Below are 5,780 nucleotides of genomic sequence, written 5' to 3' on the forward strand. Positions count from 1 at the left end.
GGATGAGGAGGGGTGGTCACCAGAAGGACCCAACGCACAATTAGAAGCTTAGAATTTTGGCACATGCACACACACAACTCTGTCTTCTAGGGAGAGAAGAGGGATAGGAAATTGAGTTAATAATCATGTCTACCTGATGAAACCTCCATTAAAAATCCCTAACCTACAGGCTTGGGAGAGCTGGCAGGGTGGTGAACACAACCCAGGCTCTGATGTTCCAGGAGACAGACAGCATGGAAGGGCTGTGCTTCCTCGTACCTCGTCTTATGCGCCTTTTCCAAATGGCTGTTCTGAGTTGTATCCGTAATAAACCAGGAATAAGTAAACTTTTCTTGAGTTTCTCGAGTCATTCTTGGAAATTGTCAACCTGGAGGAGAGGATTATGGGAATCTGTGATCTATAACCAACTGGTCAGAAGTGCAGGAGGCCTGGGATTGCGGTTGCCAACTCACGGAAAATCGGTCACCGGAGTCCTCCTCTTGCTACGTCAGTGACTTTGCCAATCCCAACTTTAGTCTGCTCTCCCTCTTATTAGGTTCTATTAAGACAGTCGAATTGCCCTTGCTTTTGCGAAAGCCGAATCCAGAGGGGACCTCACTTGTTTGGGATTACCCGAGTGCCGCGCAATCCTCTAATAGGTTCTTTCCGACACCCCACATCCCTCCCTGCGGTGTCTAATAAACCAAACGCGTTCAAGTGCAACGACGGCTGTGGTTTTCTGGTCTTTTTTTTTTTTTTTTTTTTAAGGGGATTCGCAGGGTTAAGGGCTGCGAGGAGGATGGTGAGCACGGACGACGGCGGGGAAAGAGAATGGTAACCGGCTGCTGGGAAATTAGGTCAGAGTTTTTGTTCTGTTCTAAGATAAAGAAATGACAGCGTGTCTGTTGAAGGAAAGGAGAGGAAAGAAAAGATGCGGGTTCGGTAGCGCAAAGCCGGGGACAACGTGCGGAGGTGCGGGCACCCGCGGTCCGGGCGCGGGGGCGGGGGCGCGGGGCGGGGGCGGGGGGCGGGGGGCGGGGGGCGGGTCCGCGCGCTCCGGCGCCGCCTGCGGGCCCGGGGCTTGCTCCGTCCCACCCGCGCCGACCGCGGAAGGCGCAAGTCCCGCCTCCGCAAAACGCCTGGTTCCCGTTCTCTCGGGCTCCTGGGTCAGAGCCGCCCCTTTATCAGAACACCGGCCTCGCGACATCCACCCAAGCGGGTGCTTGGGTCCCAAGTACAGTCCCAGGAACAACGGAAGGAACCTTGCTGCCCGCAGCGTCTGTGCAGATCGGCCCGCAGCCAGAAACCTCGCTCGCGGTGTCCTTATGGCTCCGGGGGCGGTCCTGGCCTGCCCCCCGCCCCCCGCCCCTTCCCTCAGGACACGCCCTATCCTGGGAGGAACGCGGAAAGGAAGACGGCTTTTGCATAAAGTCTCTTAGTTCTTGAAAAGCTGCCAAAGTTGGGGGCTCGTAATTTTGTTCTGCTGGAAGGAAGACTTGCTCTCTACCAACAGCTGTGCCACTGTGCATAGTCACGCGGGAAACCGGTCTCACCTTTAAACCTTTTAGCGTCCTCCGCTCTCAGGAGGTGGTTGGGGACAGACATCGCGGAAGAGGAACGTTTGCTTGCAAGTGCGCAAGCGTGAACCCTGTTTGGTTTGCAAAATGAAGTCTTTCTTCCATAGATTTGATTAACGTTGAAAGCACTTGCATTAATTCGGCTTAGAGAACTCTCTTTACTTAGAAGGCTTTGGAGAAACCCTAAAACGTTTATGTAAAATGGAAGTTACCAAAAGAGCCAATCGCCCAACGTGGGGCTCGAACCCACGACCCTGGGATTAAGAGTCCCATGCTCTACCGACTGAGCTAGCCGGGCGCCTGGGAGGCAGGTTCGTTTTTCTGTCTCTTGATGAGTATTCAACTATATTTGGGTTTTTTTTTTTTCTTTTTTTTTCTCCCTCTTCTATTTTTTACTTAGAAAAGAATTTTATAGCATATTATTAAATAGGCACTTCTGAATCGTTTTTAAGAAGTCTTTAAAACATTTCTTTAATTGCTCTGAGGTTTAGTAATTTTTGTTGCGTGTGTATCCCAAGGTCATTGAAAACTCACGCAAATTTATATTATTACAGTCATTGAATCTTTTTTCTTCTTAAGTGTTTTAAAATATTTATTGCCCATTATTTTATCTTCTTTACAGAAACACTTATTAAGGCTACCTACCTTCTACCAAATGGTAAATTGGATTCCTACAATTTGGGTCTCGGCATTAGAAAACATAGTCCAACCTCTGTGATGTTAGTTTCGCCGAAGAACAGCAGGGCTTGGCTACTTTTTCTTTAATAAGATCTAGCCAAGGAAAGTTAAATTGAAGAAGCAGTTTCTGCTTCAATTAAAGTAATAAATGTAATTAAAGGTCTCTTTCAGGTAACTGCCTAACACTGGAGACAAGACTCTCTGAGGTTGTTATTACCACTCAACTCAAATGACAGAAGCTGGGATGAAACGTTTATAGAATCACTGAATCCCATGGTAAAGATTATTAATCCTAAGAAGAAAAAAAAAGAACTGATTTTGATCAAATTTTGATGAGCTGAGACAATGGAATAATCTTCAACGGAAATATACTTATTCTGAGATATTAGTGAACTTCTTTAAACAAGGAATTCTGCAAATCTCTGTGATGGGGGCAATCTAAAGCCTAATTGTATATAACAAAGAATAAGAAAGAATTCTTAAAGTTCAGTATTTAGAAATTAAAAACACTGATCGTCACATTTTCTAAGCTACTTAATTAAAAAAATAATAAAGTATGGCATAAAATAATATTATATATTTAAATTACTCAAAGTATGCCTAAGATTTAAGTAGAATATTTAAAAATTCAAGTTTTATTAAAACATTAAAATACAATTATTCACTAATAGTTTATTTTTATTGCGATTGCAAACTCTGGTTTATTTTTATAAGTGGCTGAATGTACCTGGGAAATCAATTTTTATTTATTTGTATTCTCAACACATTTATTAAGTACTTATCATATACACAGCACTGTGTTATGTATTCTGGTAGAAGTATAAAACAGATTCTGGTAACCTTAAAAAGCTTACCATTCTGTAAGAAAGATATGTGCAAATTACATACCAATTTTATATGTACTACTTCCAAAAGTAATTTAGAGTAACTTAATTAAAACAAACAAATAAATCCATACCCACACCTTTTAAGTTTTCTCATGAATCAGGCAAATAATCAAGAACCTGAGCCCACAATTCAATGCATTCTTCAAAGATACAAGAGTCCTCAAGAGTCCAGCTCCCAAATAGGCATTTCATCTGATAAGTTCAGAAAGAGCTCCAAATTCTTAATAAATGAAGAGGTAGTAGGCATTAGGTACTCAAATAACGTTTTTTATGTGCAAATAATGTAGTTAAAAGTTGAACTGAACCCCTAAACAAGTTTTGGTTCGGTACTTACAGTTTACTTTCAAGATGAACCCACCTAAGACTATACTCTTTAGCTTCCTTAGCAGTTTATTGGCCTACCCTTGTCAAAATACCCTCATTAAAACCCCTCATGAAAAAATTGCAACTAGAAATTTCACTGAGGGTTAGATAAATTAGATGGCTTGTCTTGCAAATAAATTTAAATCTTTTATCCATTTGTTCAAGAATATAAACTAACTGCCAATTATAATTCTTCATAAGCAGGGGGAAGCAACTGAAATTCCCCCTTCTTCCTTTTTTTTCTACATCCAATATTTCAGCAAGCCCACATATCTAAAATCCATCATCTACACATTTTCACTTCCACTGCCACTACTCTAGTCCAAATCATTGTCTTTACTTCAGGCCCACAGGACTACAATAGCTTTCCAACTAGCCTCCATGCTTCTACTTCCTCGTATCAGGCTTCACACTGAAGCAAGAGAGATCATTTAATAACTTATTTTTGTGAGATTTTATTTATTCATGAGAGACACAGAGAGAAGCAGAGACATAGGCAGAGGAGAAGCAGGCTCCCTGCCAGGCTGGGGAAGGGGGTGGATGTGGGACTTGATCTCAGGACCCTGGGATCACCACCTGAGCCAAAGGCAGACTCTCAACCACTGAGCCACCCAGGTGTCCCTAATTTAAATTAGATCATATAATTCCCCTGCTTTAAAAACAGCTGATGACCTGACAGTAGAAAGCCAATAATATACACGGAGAGAATGATGGAATCAGGAAATAACCATTTGGCAAGCATCATATTAATAATCCACTCAAATGGGAATCATCAGATACTATAATTACTGGATGAAAGATTAAGGATATGTATAAGGAGAGTCTCAAAGTATTTCATCACAAGACATTAATTACAAAGGCCAAAATAGAAACTTTATGGTGGATAAATCTTAAGCAAATGCTCAAAGTTAACATCATCAGTAATGGAACAAATCGGTGTCATGTACCTCCTAATATAACGCTCTAATAGGAATGCAAGGTTACTTTTGAGGCATTCCTGCCAAAAATGTATCACTTGAATCCTATCACGAAAAAATATCTTACCAACCTAAACTGAGCAATATCCCATAAAATAAATGGTTTGTATTCTTCAAAAATGTTTATGCCATGAAACCTAAAGAAATATTTAGCAACGATTCCCCAGCTTAAAGGAGGCTAGAGTCATGACAACTGAATGCAACGGGTGACCTTGGATTTTCTTTTGCTATGAAAGGAATTGAGAGAATTGCCAAAGTCCAAATAAAGTGTGTAGATTAGAAAATAGTATTGTTAAATTTTCTAATTTTCATAATTGTATTGTGGACATGTAAAATGTTCTTGTTTGGGGGGGAAATATACAAATATACACTTAAGTATTAAATAGTTAAAAAAATGCTGATGGCCTTCTATCTACAACCAGATTAAAATCCATCGATGAGCACGATGTCCAGCTCTGATTTCACCTCCAGTCACCTCAACCACTTAATCACCATCACAGGCCAGACTGACCAGACAAGTTCCTGTATAACAAGCTAATTTTCCTATAACCATCAGTTTAATATCAGGTAATCAGAAACTCATTCCCTAAGTACCAGGCCTAAAGGTCAAACCTCCATGCTCTCTTTTCCCTTCTAACTACAAGGTGCAACTATTTTGCCTATTTACTCTTTTTTGCCCATTTCTTCCCATTGAGTGTGAACTCCCTGAGGGATGGGGTTATGTTTCCTTCACCGTTTTATCAGCAGCGTTCAACAGAGTACTTGGGACATGTTAGAGCTCAAGGGATAATCACAACCAGTCTTCTCTTTAATTCTAAATAGAGTGAAACTCACAGGAAAGGTACTAATGCTTCTGCAAAATTCGGACCTGAGCTCAGACGTGCACTTTAGCGTGCAGCTTCCTTCCTTCTAGCGAGAACAGGTGCGGGAAGGGGATGCTCTCAAGATGCGGGGTCGGAACCAGGACTCCCGAGTGAGGGGAGACCTCTCCCCTATCTCCTTCTCTGGTCTTTGAAGGAGTGTTAACGTCTCTCCGTTTTGCTTTAAGAAAGAATAAAGTAGCGGAAGAAGGGGATAATATAAAGGTAAATAATTTCTAGGAAGTGGGACGAGAAGCTCGGGGACGCAGAAACGCACAGGCCGGGCGGGAAGGCAGCCCTCCCCCTCCCCCTCCCCTCCCCCTCCCCCTCCCCCTCCCCCTCCCCCTCCCCCTCCCCCTCCCCCTCCCCCTCCCCCTCCCCCTCCCCCTCCCTCCAGCACTTTGGCTCCTGCACACGCGCACTGCCCGCCTCGCCCAATCCCCCCCCCGCCCCCGCTTC

The 5,780-nt window shown here is 42.9% G+C and overlaps 1 non-coding gene across 1 annotated transcript; it reads right to left on the reverse strand.

Moving 5' to 3' along the window:
• Positions 1-1,781: 1,781 nt before the first annotated feature.
• On the reverse strand, positions 1,782-1,854 carry TRNAK-CUU (transfer RNA lysine (anticodon CUU)). The gene has a single exon. It is a non-coding gene; the product is annotated as a tRNA-Lys (tRNA).
• Between the last annotated feature and the right edge of the window lie 3,926 nt (positions 1,855-5,780).

This window comes from Canis lupus, chromosome 8 (genome assembly GCF_003254725.2).
Source record: "Canis lupus dingo isolate Sandy chromosome 8, ASM325472v2, whole genome shotgun sequence".
NCBI classification, from domain to species: Eukaryota; Metazoa; Chordata; class Mammalia; order Carnivora; family Canidae; genus Canis; species Canis lupus.